The sequence below is a fragment of the Mirounga angustirostris genome, unplaced genomic scaffold, assembly GCF_029215605.1.
Source record: "Mirounga angustirostris isolate CCGP_5_RB_7025 unplaced genomic scaffold, mMirAng1.0.hap1 SCAF_8, whole genome shotgun sequence".
Classification (NCBI taxonomy): Eukaryota; Metazoa; Chordata; class Mammalia; order Carnivora; family Phocidae; genus Mirounga; species Mirounga angustirostris.
The window spans coordinates 106,517,791-106,534,800 of NW_026991716.1; positions in this window are offsets into that span (position 1 = coordinate 106,517,791).

The window sequence follows — 17,010 nt, forward strand, 5'->3', positions numbered from 1 at the left end:
TAAAGATCTATCTTGAAGTACACTTTTTCTCTGAGGCAATCTCTTTCCTTTGTTCCAAAATTAAGGTCAGGCAATGTGGCAGCGACCATAGCTATAAGTGTTCTGGACTCAAAAGAAGCTGGATGGGCACAGCATCACATTCACTTAGCAGAAGACAGAGAAAATAGGTAAGATATACATCTAATAATGTTTATTCTTAGTGGGAGACTCAGACATAGGGGCTGAGGCTCTGAGTCTAATGTGACAAAAGTGTGGCCAAATATCCAAGCTAAGAATTCTGCTTGCCATCTAGATCACTTTTAAAGTCCGCTGATGAGTTTGATACAACAATAAATGCGTATGCTCCAGTCCCCCTGAATCCTCAGTGAGTTTTATTGACAGAGGGACCTCTCATTGACCAACCCAGAGGGGAGATCCCTATAGGTTGGGCATGACTGCTCCCCATACATAAACTACTAGGAAGCATTTTCTCCCAGAAAGCATCTTGGAGAAAATCCTTGCCCAACCACAAGGAGGAACATGAGTCAGAGAAGCATCAAGTAAATACCATACTTTTTCTATGCCTCAAATAAAAATGTGTGCAACAAAACTTGCTAGGGGAATGGTGCTTTTATTTTTTACTCAGAGAGAGACTTAAAAAAATATTCCCCTGGGGCGCCTGGGTGGCTCAGTCATTAAGCATCTGCCTTTGGTTCAGGTCATGATCTCAGGGTCCTGGGATACATCGGGCTCCCTGCTCAGCGGGAAGCCTGCTTCTCCCTCTCCCACTCCCCCTGCTTGTGTTCTCCCTCTCTTGCTGTGTCTCTCTCTGTCAAATAAGTAAAATCTTTAAAAAAAAAAAATATTCCCCTGAATCCCTGAATGTCTGGAAAAGGTAGAATACCTGAATGATGGTGTGTATATCAAGAGTGGTTACAAAACAGTATTAGAATTTGGAATATCCTAGAATCCTAGAATGAGGGAATCTAGGGTGACCAACCTTCTGGTTTGCCCTCTGGAATGGAATTTTCAATTTTAAAACTGGGATAGTTCAGGTAAATCAGAATGAGCTGGTCATCTTGTATCATTTCCAAGCAAATAAAAGTAGGGTTGAGGTTAGTGTGAATTTCCCAGTGTGACCCTCTTTGATGTGATTAGATTCCTGGTGGAAGAAAAAGACAAGGCTGAGTTTTGCCTTTGGATAGTGGATCTAGGTGTCTTGGATAGGCATAGAAATAAGGTCAGAAGGTTTGGTAATGGAGCCAGTTGTGAAATTGACAAACCTCAACTTCTGAGGGCCAGAAAAGTCTCCATAAATACTTCCACTGCAAGTTTCTTATATTTCATTTATTTTTATAATAAGCTGTCAACAAAACAAGAAGTAAATCTATATACATATAATAAATGAACATGAAATGACTATAATATAATAAATGAGAAGTGAAGATTTAAAACATCCCATGTCCTGCCTCCTCATTTTAGGATAATTTTTTTATTAGTCATCCCAAAAAGAGTTGAAATAATTGTTAAACCTTTAGGATTATAAAATCAATTAGTCTAACTCTCTTTGGGAAAATATAGCACCCACTTCCCTATTCGTTGAAATGTTTCTTCTGTTTGCCCTCAAAATGATGAATTTTGATCTCCTAGGTTATTAAACTCCTTTCATCAAGGGTCAATCAGTAAGGATTTATTGAGCACCTATACGTGACTTGTGTAATGTGCACTTTTTTAAAATAAAAACATTTTTAAAATAAAAAAAAAACACACAGCTAGATGTTTCTTTTTTTAAAAAAAAAGATTTTATTTATTTATTTGAGAGAGAGAATGAGATAGAGAGAGAGAGCATGAGAGGGGGGAGGGTCAGAGGGAGAAGCAGACTCCCCACTGAGCAGGGAGCCCGATGCGGGACTCGATCCCGGGACTCCAGGATCATGACCTGAGCCGAAGGCAGTTGCTTAACCAACTGAGCCACCCAGGCGCCCCAGCTAGATGTTTCTAATGATACCATTTTATAACTCATTTTGATAGTATTGTTTTACTAAAATGTAATTCTCCTCTCTAAAGAATTTCAACAGGTTACCATGCAACACAATGGTAACATTTCAAGGTTCTGTCAGTATTAGAAACTATTAAGTACTCAAAAATACATATTGAACCACTGGTTTCCAAAATCTAAATCTTTTCATGAACTTTTACCTTGAAAATTTTGAATTTTATTTTATCAAGTATAACTGTGTATATAACTGACCTGAATGCACTGGGTTTTTTAGACACACCTGTGATTGTAAGGCAAAAGATGCTCTGGAGTATTAACATCCCAATAAGTTATTTTAAAGATTCATGTAAGATTTTATGTGAAAACAAATGCACTTGTGGAGCCCTTCCTGGAGCTGGTTGGCTTTGACAGCTAAAGTCTTCCCATCTTTAGCCACCCTGAGAAAAGAGGATTCCAGTATATTGTAAGTTTATTAGGTTCTGGATATGAAACTTAATTTGCAGGTCCATCAGCATGATTCACTCTGATCCACGGAGAATCAGACTCTAGGTCTGTCAGTTTAGTAGTACCCAGTGGAGAAAACCCAACCATATCTGACTAACAATTAATCTTGCCTTTCAAATCATATAAAGCTGTTGAACTTAAGAACCATAGAACATAAAAACCATAAAATGAAACAAAGAATTACATTCCAGAACATTTTTTTTCAAAAAGAAAAAATTAATGCGGTATTTGGAAGTGAAGAGGAAAAACCATAGATATGCCAAAAACCATGAGGTGCCTAAGAACAATCAATTTTAGGAATTAACATGTTATAAATAGTTTCTAATACTCAGCTCTCTCAGGTACTTTGATATACTACTGAGGAAAAAAAAATATATATATATCTGTAGTGCAAATTGCAGATTGAAAATACATCTCTAACCATATCTGAAAAAAAAAAATTATAGCCACCTGAGATGCCCAGAAGTTCAGGAGTCAGATCTCCTTTTCATGATGGACTGAAAGCATTTCCCATGTTCTATATCACTGCAGTTCTGTTGTTTTTACAAAATTATGAAAGTCAATAGCAAACTGGAATGAGCTTCATTCACCAGAGGACCTTCAGAAACTTTACTTAACATCAGGAGAGTAAGGTCTTCTGAAAACGAATGGGAATCACTAGGCTTACTATTTGCTGATAAGAGGATTGCCCTTTCCTTTGCTCTACTTGCATTTTGCTTGAGGTGCACTTGAAATACCCACAGCTGAGAATGTGTTGCTTTTGCATTCAAATAAGCAGATGAACCATATCTTCCTCATCCAGTGTTCATTTTATTCCTTTATTAACTCTTCTTTCTAAATAGCAGGTCACACTAATTTCTTTTCCTCTTACACAAAAGAAAGGCATTCAAGTGTCAGAAATTTACTGCTGATCCATAACCCCAGTGATCAGAAAACAGAGTCCTGATAACTCTTAGGGGTTTTACACCTGCCTCTAATTTAATCACCTACTGTGACTGTTGCTCAACACCAAAATAACTCAAGTAGTCTTCATCTGCCAGGAAAAAAAAAATGGAATTTTTAAAAAGGAAGCTTACTAAGAGAATTTCAACTACTTTGGCATATCTCTAGGAAAAAAAAGAACTTACAAGCTATTTTTCAAGTGATTAACATTGATTAATTCACAACTAAAAAGATCATTTGCATAATTTTAGAATATATAATTAACTCCATGATTTGTCTGAATACTTCATACATAAAGAGTTTAGTTTTTCAAGATTTTTTTCTCCCGAATCAATTTGCTATTTATACCCATACTTAATGTAGCAGAGTCAAGGTACTGATGGTCTGAGTAATGTTGAGTGGAGGGACATCAGAGTGTGGAGGTTAGATCAAGGAATTTGGGGTCACAGATCTGAGTTCCAATCTTGACTCTGCACTTGTAATATGACTTTGGATGAGTCATTTAATCCCTCCAAGACTTTGTTTCATTCTCTGTAAATTGGGAATCAAATTGCAACCTCACAAGGTTTTTTTTAATTATCAAATAATGTAGGTCATACATTTAGCCCATGACTGCATTAATAATCAGTTTCTGGTATAATTATTGTCATGATGATAATGATAATGACTTTCAATGTATTTTATCATTGCTCTTATATGGATTTCAAGGTCATGCTACGTTTGCAGAACACTTAGTATTTTATTCAGTATCACAAATGATAGACTGTAGAGGCAGTGAAGAGTGAGATGGGAAAGGCACCTAGAGGGTGTGTCTCTCTAGAAAGTCTTCTCACTCCTCGAAAGCATGTGTCTAATGATAGCAGGGATAAAAATTCATATATATTTTGCACTTCACATCTGACAAAGCCTTCTCTATACATATCTGTGTTTAAGTTAGCCTATAGGTAAGAAGCCTTACTGAGAATGTCAGGTAAACAAAGAATGATCAGAAGGTCCATGTTGGCAAACAAGAAGCGGAGAAGAGAGTAGCTGAGAAGTTGCAACTTCAGCACAAATAAGCTCCATGAATATTATAATAATTAGCAAAAGTAAGTGGATGCTTGCAATAATAAGAGCTACATTTATAGGGTGACTAGCTGAGGTAGATCCAAGTTCAGTGAGGCCTAAAACTTACATGATTTGTAGGGCCATTCATAAGAAAAGGAATACAAAAGTATAAACACAAGTTTAGGTACAGAGCTTTGAAAGGAGTCCATGCAATTGAGGGGTCCTGAAGTCCAGCTTTATTAGTTTCTTGGTAAATCCATTTCTGGTGCTTATTATGCCCTGTCCTACACTAAGTCAACAAAAAAGATGGTGTATCAAATGATAGTGAATTAGACAGCCTCCGTCCACATCCTGGCTCTGCTCCATGCTCTATAGCAATCTAGTCAAGTTTATGTTTATTTTATTTTCCTCTTTGAGTTCAATTTATTTTTATTTTATAGTATTGCCCAGGTAACTATGCTGTTGTGAGGCTTAAAATAATAAATAAGTAGATAGATAGATGAATAAATAAATAAACAAACAAATAAATAAATGTTAAATGATAAGTAAACTTCATCATTATGACTATTATTATTCATAGTTCTTATCATTTTGCTTACAGACAGTGGAAATTATGAGATGTGACCACCATCCATATAGAGAATATGTAAAAGCAGATGCAGTCTCAAATTTGCCTGCAAAGTCCATGCTCCTAACCACAGATGATACTCTTTTTAGAACTCAGAGTGGAAGGGGATCTTCTGAAAATATCTAAAATAAAGAGTATATAGTTATTTTAGCACTCTCCTTTGTTAATGTGTAAATAGTTTCAAAGAAGAACTAAACCCTAGAGAAGATATTACCAATTTGCATTCCCAATTCATGACCCAAAGCCAATTCCAAATACCAAGAAAATATGGCTATAGACCATGCTTAGTGAAAATTCAGACACTGCATTACAATTGAGGAGTTTTTCTTGAATCTCTATGTATTCATAAATTTCAGGGTCCAGGGTACTTCTTTTTCAGTGTTTTCCATTAAGGAAGATCATTTCGCCCTAAATAAGCTTTCTTAGAAAATGTGCACTAAAATATTTTTAAATTACAAAAATAGCAAAACTTTAAAATATCTCCAGTTTAGAAGCCATGCAGAGAAAGTGTGAGAATGTATATAGCTGTAGTTAACAAAAGACATATTACCCAAGTCAAATTCAATACAGAATTTTGCATTCACAAGCTTCGGTATTGTCAAAGTGCCAAAAGGTATATATCTGCTCATAATATGTATGATACCTAGAAAGGAAAGAGTGAGATTCATGAAGCATGGGGGTTTCACAAAGCTTGTGATACTTATAACAGCCTAACTTTAACCTTGAAATCTATAGGTTAAAACTATTCAGAACCATAAATTTTACATGACTCATTACTCTATAAAAATTAGCCTTATTTTGGAATCAGATGAAATTGTTTAATACACCACCAAAGAAATAGACCACCAACAAAAAAATTACTGGAATACTAGTCAATAAAAGAACTACCAGCATAAGGCCTGTTACTATCCAATCTGAAGAGGTTACCTACCAGAAGAGGATAATAGCATGAGGCTTTGGAATTATGTGGGTTCAAATCTGGACCTCACACTCCTCAACACTCTTTCCCCCCTTACTAGTTATGGAGATAGACGGAGTTATTTGATGCCTGTCTGTACTTTGGTTTTCCAAAATGAACTTCTTAATAAATCGAACTCATTGGGTTGTTCAGAGGATTGAATCAGTTACTTCATACAAATGCTTAGAACAATATCTGCATGTGGAATGTGCACTCAATAACTATAAGCTATAGTATGTATTTGTTCCTTCCATTTACTATCCCAAAGTAAGAGAAAAAAAAAAAAGAAAAGAAAAGAAAACAAGCAAGCAGTTATATGATCAATACTCTAGGTATTTAGTTACTTGCTTATCCTCTCTGTGGCTCCTTACTAATCTTATTTCTTGGTTCTCAGAACCTATATCCCACTTCCATCCTCTTTGACAGCACATTTAGCTTCTGATGTTGGCTTCCAACAACGCTAGTTGTACACATTGGTCTAATCCTGTTTTCTTCAAAGTTCCTTAAGGAATTCCAATAGCACAGACCACAAGGTGATGTCCAAGGTGTTCTAACTCTTACCAAGTCTGTCTATCAGTTGTACTTACCATCCATCCCCAACCAGAAGAAGAACTTTAGCATGATTTTCATTGAAAAAAATCCAAGAACTATAAAAAGTTCTTACTACAAAAGTTCAATTTAAGGGAAGGTTAGGAAGAGAAAAGAATGTTCTTTCCCCAAATACAGATCATATTAGAGGAGAGGAAAATCTCCTTAGATATGCAGTTCAAAATACTTTGTGCTCTGCAATTATGAATAATGGATACTCTAAAGTTTATTACTTCCTACCAAGGAGAACATGGAACACAAACCTAAAGCACATGAAAGACTAGTACAAAAAATACGCCCAAAGAAGAAAAAACTTGGAGGACTTTAATATAAAACTTTAAGACTTAACATAAAGCTACCATAATCAAGATACTTTTCCATTGGCAAAAAGATTTATTGACCAAATGAACAAAATAGAGGGGGCAGAAATAGACCCACACAGATGTAGTCATTTAGATCATGGCAAAATATCAAGATAATTCAATGGGGGAAAAGGAATGTCTTTTCAATGAATGATGTTTGGTCAATTGAATGACTATATAGAACAAATAAAAGACCATCAACCCAAGTTCAAAGCATATTTAGACCTAAAAATATTACTCAAATAAAAAAATTGGAAAAAATCATTGTGACCTTGGAATAGGAAGTTTTCTTTAATAGAAAAAAAAAGCTTGAGCCTTGAAAGAAAAAAAATAATATATTGGATTTTAGCAAAATTTAACACTTTAGCTCTTTCAAAGACATCATTAAGAAAACAACAGTAAGGCACACAGCAAGAAAATATTCACGATACATATATCATACAAATTATTTATATGCAAAATATATAAAGAACTTTATAATTCAATAATAAGAAAAATCACCAAATTAAATAGCAGGTAAAACATTTGGGAATTGAATTAACAATAAAAGATATGCAGTAAGCATATAAAAACATCTTTGAGATTATTAGTCACAGAAATTCTAATTAAAACCATAATGCAATACCATTACACTACTTGTACAATGGCTGAATACATACCAAGTGTTGGCAAGAACATGAAGCAACAGAAACTCTCACGCACTTCTGGTCAGAATGCAAAATGTCTCAGGCACTTTAGAAAATAGTTTGTCAGTTTCTTAAAAAGTTAAAAATAAACCTGCTGGATATGTAGGTCTATACAAAGACTTGTGCATCAATGTCCATAGAAGCTTTACTTGAAAAACTTCAAAACTGGACGTGATTCAAATGCCCATCGACAGGTAAATAGATAAACAAATCGTGGTATATCTTTTCAATGGAATACTACTCAGAAACAAAAAGAACTAAATATTGATCCATGCAACAATGTGGATGAATTCAAAATCATACTGAATGAAAGAAACCAGACAAAAAATAGTATATACTTGGGATGCCTGGGTGGCTCAGTCTGTTAGATGTCCAACTCTTGATTTTGGCTCAGGTCATGATCTCAGGATGTGAGATAAGAGCCCTGGAGCCTGCTTGGGATTCTCTCTCTCCATCTCCCTCTGCCCCTCCACCCAATCTTTCTCTTTCTCTCTCTCTCAAAAAGGAAAAGAAAGGAAAAATAGGGTATATACTTCATGATTAAATTTACATAATATATTAATAAACATAAATTACCTATAGTAACAGAAATCAGATTAGTGGTTGTCTGAGAACTGGAAGTAGAAAAAAGTTTGGGGTAGTGACAAAAGTGTTCATTTAGGGATTGTAGTAATGAATTAATGGGTGCATATATGGTCAAAAGTTACCACATTGTCTGAGGACTCTTTTTTAAAGATGTATTTATTTATTTTAGAGAGAGAGAGAGCATGCAAGTGGGGGGAGGGGCAGAGGAAGAGCATCTCAAGCAGACTCCCCACTGAGCATAGAACCAGACGTGGAGCTCGTTCTCATGACCCATAAGATCATGACCTGAGCCAAAATCACCAGTCAGCCGTTTAACCCTGTATGATGACTTTTAATGTGTTTAATATTTACCAAATAAATTTATAAAAAAACATCTTTAGGAAACTTGGCCTGTTTTATTATCTCCCGATGATGAATTAGAAGTTAAGACTAAAACTACTAAAATCTATAATTTACATATAAGAAGACAGTCTGACAGAGGTTCCTCCCTGTCTTCTCCAAGGCATAAAAAAGGCTTTTGAATGGCTGGTATGGGCTAGAAAGTTGGAATTGAATTGGGAGAATAATGTGATTTAAGGTAGCTCTTTGAGAAAGCATTAAAACTCCATCTCTGCAGAGAAGGCTGAGACAAATTTGTTGTTGGAAGACCTGAACAAAAGGTGAGCAGGAATCCAGAAGAGACTTGGGTGAAGAGGACAAGAAAATTTGGAGGATTTTGATAATTTGGCCCCATCTCTGAAAGTCATCCTAAATTCAGTCAGTGGCCTGAAAAGTATCAGAGCTCATAGATCAGGAGAAAACTCTGTGCTGAGTCGATGTTCAAATGGGTGGAACCAGTATGCTACTTGAGCCTGGAAACTTAACTCAGCGATAGTGTGAGTAAATCACCTCCTGAGTGATTCTTTGGGTCCAAGATGTCAAATTGTTCATTTAGCTCCAGGAAATATTTTCCAATCACATCCCAGGATGCTTAGAAATGCTTTAGGAATTACCAGGCACATATCAGGGTGGTGGCAGAGAAGGTTCAAATACCTGTATATCAGGCCCAAACTGGGACGACTAGAGCATTCTAAACTTGGGACAGAGATATCATATACAGAATTAATATTTTACACAAATTATATGTAAACTATACATAGCTTTTCTCTTTTTTTAAAAGATTTTATTTATTTGACAGAGAGAGACATAGTGAGAGAGGGAACACAAGCAGGGGGAGTAGGAGAGGGAGAAGCAGGCCTCCCCGCAGAGCAGGGAGCCCGATGTGGGGCTCGATCCCAGGACACGGGGATCATGACCTGAGCCGAAGGCAGACACTTAACAACTGAGCCACCCAGGTGCCCCTACATAGTTTTTCAATCTGTCGTGCTACTTCGACAATTTCTAATTGCTATTTTTATTTTATAAAATATTGATTTAGATAGATGTCTGGATCTAACGGACTTAAGCCACTGGCCAACTGAAATTAAGAACCTAGTGCTCAGAATGGTCAGACCAGGCAAGCGGCACAACTTGCAGATTCCTGTCTGAAGTAGATTTACTCCTGGCTAGTTCCAGTTCAGCTTGCCTTTCACCACTGAACAGCTACAGAGTACTCTTGAGTTTAAGTTATTTCTAAGTCTTTGGAAGATTCCATTTTGGGTAGGATTGAACTAGGTTTATCAGTTTATTATTCTTGCAGAGTTCCAGCTTTGCAATGAAAACACACATACACAAAACAGAAGCCACTCAATCAAACAAAATTCCACAAAACAAAATGATGGGATGAAATATAGAAAAAAAAAGCAGTCATGTGGAAAGAAAACATATACACCAGAATGGATGAAAAGGTAACAATAAAAAAGAAAATAGATCTCTTGATTAATGAATCACAAAGAAAGGTAGAACATGTTTTGTTTCTGTGGCTTTTCCCTCTTCAGAATGACAACTTCACACTTTTATATCATTTTATGCTACTATGGTTTTGTTTTGAAAGAACCATTCAAACTTCTTATCACAAGGGTTAATATAAATGGGAAAACAAAACAAAGGAATAACCCTATTCTCATAGCCGTTTTTATATCAAAGTTTTGTTGGCTTCAAAGTATTACTGAGGTATTTATTTACACTGGTTAAATACAGTATCCTTTAAGTATAATATTTGAAACAGGGCAAAGTGCTTTTGGCTCTTATAATTCACTAATAACATAGAACATTGTTCTGGAAAGTACACGGGGATTTGGATGTATACAGAAGTGGTCATTTTAACTCTGTAGTTCATTGTCTGTATGACCCTGGGCAAGTTCATAATCTTTTTGAATCCCATTCATAACATCAGGATAATAATATTTCCATTATGAGATTTGTTGTGAGATTTCAAGGTGATAACATACAAAAAATGTGTCACCTCTTCTACACCCAGAATTCAGATTTATGTTTTTAAAATATTTGTTGAGGAGTTTTCATGCTAGAAAATTAGAATAAATGTATTTTTAGAGACAAGGGAAGCCAGCATGAGTGGTTATCTATATCATCCATTATCAGAGGTCAGGGAGCATTTGGGTTATTTTCTCATGTCTCGGAGATGAAGAGGCTGTGTAGCTTCTATCCTTATCATTGGAGAGGGTGCTAGAAATAGCAGTCATTCTTCCACTATTTCTGAAACTACACCCAGATGAGAAAGACTATTAGTACACAGTGGGAAAGTATGCAGCCTCTAGAGTTGGCTGCCTGAGACTGAATACCAGTTCTATGATGTATTAACTCTGTGACCTTGGACAAGTTTCTCCACCTCAGTGCCTCAGTTTCTCCTTAAAAAATACATCACAGGATTGTTTGGGGTTAAATTAGTTAACATACACAAAGTATGAAGAACCATGCCAGGCAAAAAGTCAGCATGCAAAATATAATTGAGAAATATGATTTCTCTCGTAGTTTCCTTAGCCTCAAGCCAACAATTAGCTTTAACTTGGAAAAGAATATAATATCCTATTTCTATTGCTGATATTAGAAACGTAGATGTAGATGGGACATGCTAAGTATGCAACTGTTCTGTCCTTAAGCTTCATTATTCATTTATTGTGGAAGAGGAGAGGCAAAACAGGCTTTCAAAAAGAAAACAATTGACAAACACAAATGGTTTTCTTTGTCATGATAGTATGAAAAGTATCCTTTTTCATTTGCTTATTTTTTAGTTTTGAATTTCGCACTGTGATGTCCAAAAAACGAAGTTAAGAAAACAGACTATGGAACACAAAAAGATGCTTAACATCACTAATCATCAAGGAAATGCAAATCAAAACCATAATGAGATGTCACCTTACACCTGTCAGAATGGCTAAAATAAAAAATACAAGAACTAATAAGTGTTGGCAAGAATGTGGAGTAAAAGGAACACTTGTGCACTGTTGGTGGGAATGTAAATTGATGCAGCCACTGTGGAAAACAGTATGGAGTTTCCTCAAACAGTGAAAAATAGAAATACCACATGATCCAATAATTCCACTGCTGGATATTTACCCAAAGAAAATGAAAACACTAATTTGAAAAGATATATGCACTCGTGTGTTTATGGCAGCATTATTTATAATAGCCAAGATATGGAGGCAACCTAAGTGTCCATCAATAGACAAATGGATAAGGAAGATGTGGTATATACATGTGCGTATGCGTGTGTGCGTGTGCGCACACACACACACATACACACAAGTACTACACAGCCATAAAAAAGGATGAGATCTTGCCATTTGCAACAACTTGGATGGACCTAGAGGGCACTATGCCAAGTGAAATAAGTCAGACTGAGAAAGACAAATACCATATGATTTCACATATATGTAGAATCTAAAAACCAAAACGAATGAATTAAAAAAAAACAAACAGGGTGCCTGGCTGGCTCAGTTGGTTAAGCGACTGCCTTCGGCTCAGGTCATGATCCTGGAGTCCCTGGATCGAGTCCCGCATCGGGCTCCCTGCTCGGCGGGGAGTCTGCTTCTCCCTCTGACCCTCCCCCCTCTCATGTGCTTGCTCTCTCTCATTCTTTCTCTCTCAAATAAATAAAATCTTAAAAAAAATAAAATAAAATAAAATAAAACAAACAAAAAGCAGAATCTGACCTATAAATACAGAGAACAGACTGATGGTTACCAGAGGGGGATGGGCAGAATGGGTGATGGGGAATGGAAGGTACAGGCTTCCAGTTATGAAATGAATAAGTCACAGGAATAAAAGGCACAGCATGGGGAACACAATCAGTGGTACTGTAATTGTGGTGTTTGGGGACAGACGGCAGCTACACTTGTGGGGAGCGCAGCATAAGGTCCAGAGAAGTTGAATCACTGTGTTGTACACCTGTAACATTGTGTGTCAACTATACTCAAGTAAAAAAAAATTAAGCAAACAGGCCATGGAACCAGTGAGAATGGAATTGAAAAGTGAGGAGGAGAGAAGGAAAGCTGTTGCTTTATATTTATAACAAAACAATACTTCTGAAAAAAAAAAAAAAAACCTGAGAAGTGAGATGAATAGTTGCGATTCTTTTCTCATACACTCTATTTTCTACCCGTCAGTGTCCTGTCATCTCTTCCTCTGAATATATTCCAAATATGCAGCTTCTCACTATCTTTGCTAATGTGTCTCTGGTCCAAACCTCTCTCATTTCTCTCTGGATTTCAGTAGGACCACTTCAATGATCTTCCTGATTATTCCTGCCCCCAGAGTATATTCACCACACAGCAGCCTAACACTCTTTCTAAAGTGTATCATTTGTATCATTTCTCTACCCTTTTAAAAACTGCAGTGACTACCAGTTACTCTTAAATAAGAGATTAACTCTGCATCATGCCCTAAAAAGTCCTTTGTGATTTTCCCATTGCCATATTCCTGACCTCATGTCCTTCCACCCTCTCCCTCTCCAGGCACTGGCCTGTTCCCTCAGCTTTGGGACACACACCAGGCTGTTTCCTGGATCAGGGCTTTGCACTTGCTGTTTTTCCTACTCAGAATTCTCTCCCCCAGATCTTTACACGGATGCCCCTCTCTCATTATTCAGCTCTTGGCTGAAGTGTACCTTGTCAGAAAGGCCGTTCTTGATCATCCTACCTCAAGCATCATTCTCTACTATTATTTATCCTCTTCATAACACCTTTCAGTACCTGAAATCATCTTATTTATTTTCAGGTTCCCTATCTGCTTCCTTAAATTAGTTAAGCAGCTTGGAAAGAGTCCTCAGTCTTTTTTTTTTTTTTTCTTCTGTATCTCCAACATCCAGAAACAATGCATATTTGTAGCCTGACTGGCCCATCCCCAGGTACCAAGAGCCTGCGCCTGGTGGCAGCTCACTACTGGTGTATTACATCATTGAAGCTCACATCCTTCTAGCCTTTACCACCTCTTCTGACCTCATACATACTTTTTTTAACCAAATAATTACTTTCAAAATGTATGCTGTGTGGCTCATAATATGAGAAATGAAATACGTTCTCCTAAAGTTATACAAAAATCCATAACACAAACCAGATGGATCTCAGCAATTCTGAATCCCCGACCTAACTAGTTGCCTCCATGCTTGGCTAAAGGCTTATGTCAAGGCTTATGAAACTCCCCATAGAAAAATGCATATAAGTTAAACCAATTTTCAGAAATTACAAAAGAAAATTTTATATGATACTACATTTTCCCCAAAGTATTTTTATTGCCTCCCTATCAATACACCATATCTGCTATGTCTAGCCAGGCCAAGCTAAGCAGAAAATGGAAATAGATACATGTATGATCTTTCTCTTAAAATCTCATAAAATCACCAATCAGTGGTGGGGCAATTTTAAGAGAAAGATATATCTATATATGCATATTATTCAAACTGATTAATGTTTACTTAAACTTACATCATGCACTGGTACAAAACTAGTGAATGTATTACTAAGCTACTCCTCTTAAGCAAACCCTATTCAAAGATAAAGTGATGTCAGTCCTGTTTCATAAAAATATTTATAATTACTTGACTTTTCAAAGCAGTGTTTCCAGCTCATTAAGTTGCACTAGTTATTTGTTTCCCTTTTTTAGAATGTATGGATCTGAATCTCTGACAAATAGACCTATTAGTTGTATAAATTACTAATTACACTTAGAATTCTCATGTCTACAAAATCACTTTGGTCTCCAGCCTGGTTGAGGTTAAAGAATATGGTTAATTATTTCCCGTGAAAGTTAGACAAGTTTGGAGGCCATCTAAAGTGTTAAAACTAAAACTAAAACTCAAGAATTAACTATATAAAAATAATTTAGATTGTGTGGGAAAATACACTGTTAGAAGACAAGAAGTTTCTCTGGGAAAAAAGAGAACAAAGGACCAATGAGAGGAAATTGATTTGGAGGAAAGCAGCTGCATCTTCCATCTGCATTCTCACAAGAGAAAACTCTGAACGTTCCATGGCAGCAGATTTTTTTACCTTAGTTGTGAACACAAGAAAAGCAAATCCTGCTTCTGTAGTTGGTTTATAAGAATTATTCTTTCTGATTTTAATGAGAGAATTTTAGGTAGGAAGGATCAGACATTTAATACATTTAATATATTTAATACTGGGGCAAAGACTCCAAGCAATGGGGGGGGGGGGGGGCTGCTTCTGCAAGTACACATTGACATCTACACAGGAAAACAGAGAGACCTTCCATAATAATCATCCTGGGATATTAGATCCATTTATTAGAATGGAGCAACAGAAGATGGATATTCCAATTGCCATATGCAGAAAACACAAGTAAAATTGTATAAAATCTGCTTTGAGATACAAATATAGTGTTTGTTATGCAAATATAACCTTATGGGCTTGTGGATTGAATTGTAGAATTTATTGGAATTAAAAGTAAATAAATACAGTGAGTAGGTAGCCTGGATTACTTAGATTTTTCTTCTTCTCCCAGGGATTGTATCTCATCTTGGGTGGTGAATTATGACATGAAACAAGAGTTCTAGCTTCTGGTTGGTAGCACCAAACTGCTGGGACAGAATATTATGCTCTTGGTCAAAGCGAAAGAGAAGAGATCTAAAAATGTGATGATACAAGAATAATGGGAATGAAACAACAAGGTGAGGCAACAGTGAAGCATCTCTCTTAACTCACCAGAATTGCCCTAAGTCAGAAAGAAGAGAAGTTATGGTAGGAAAAGAGGTGGCTCATTATAGATATTTTCAGTGTGAGGTGTCAGTAGAGATTTCAAACTGTCCAGAAAAAGTTAAAAATTTGGAAATGCACATCCATAGAAAAAATCAGCAAGTAAATATTTTTAATAAAGATGTTGCTTCATACAAAGCATAACATAGCTACCATATGTGGGCATAATGTAGTTGGGAAGCTAATTTCGCATACTTCTTTTAATCATCGCCACAAGCATACTATAATTTAAATATTATCCCTATGTCACAGACAAAATTGGGACAATAAAATGAAGAGTCCCTCCCTAAGTCACAAACTAACAAGTAACAGAACCTGGAGTTAAAATCAGGTCTTCTCAGTCCACTTTCCTGATGATCCAGGACAAAGGATAAAGAGAAAGAAGAAAGGAAGGTCAAGGAAAACCCAATGATGAACTCATGAGTCAGAATTAAGTTAGCATGAATTTTCAGTCAACATAGTTTTGAAAGTTTATCCAGCAAAATCTAGCAACCTGGGAATAAAATCTGAAAAACAGATGGTAGATTTACTGTTGAAGACTGGCAAGTTGACACAATGCAAGGTTAAATATACAAGAGTTTTTTTAAAGTGGTAATTAATGAGTGCATCACTGGAAAGTTGGGTAGTGTTTGTGGAAAGGAAAGTGAAGCCAGAGGTGATTCATAGACCAAGAGTTTGAAAAAGCTTTGACTGCCTCCCTCCTACTATTTTTTTTTTTAAAGATTTTATTTATTTATTTGAGACAGAGAGAATGAGAGAGAGAGAGAGCACATGAGAGGGGGGAGGATCAGAGGGAGAAGCAGACTCCCGGCCGAGCAGGGAGCCTGATGCGGGACTTGATCCAGGGACTCCAGGATCATGACCTGAGCCGAAGGCAGTCGCTTAACCAACTGAGCCACCCAGGCGCCCTGCCTCCCTCCTACTATTGATCTTCAAAAAATAGATTTTCATTCTCTCAGCCTCTTTTGATTCTAGAGCACAGATGCACTGGAGATTTCTGAAACTGGTTCTGTAGGATTTAGGGCAATTCTGCAAACTTCCTAATATCCTCTCAATAGGTTCCATTTCTGCTTAAGTTAATCAGATGTTTGTGGTTCTCTTTCTTTTTTTCTTATTGACTAATGCAATATTTGATCAATTTTGGTTTCATTTCTCTGACCTCCCTCTCATTCTAAACCCTTAAAATTATAGAAAGTATTTAAAACCAATGAAGGACATGACTGACATTAAAGAAATTGGGAAAAACTCTTAGAAGATGGAAAATAAATAACATTGGATTGACAGGAGTAGAACCCATAACTTTAAAACATGTTCAGGAGGGAGGCTTTAGAAAGATTCATAGAAAGAGCAGACACAAAGTTGTTCATAATTAAATGTACAAATGGAAGGAAAACTGGTTTCCAAGTACAGTCATCTGAGCAATTAATGAATTGCATTTCTCACAGCAAAACTGGTAGGCCAAACAGGATTCTCTCTCCTTCTTCATATATGGAATACTAGTTATTAGGAGCTACAATCATCCCCAAGCTAAATAATCAGGCCCCAAATAAAGCGAACTCCCTGTCTAGGGAGGGCTTCTTAGAC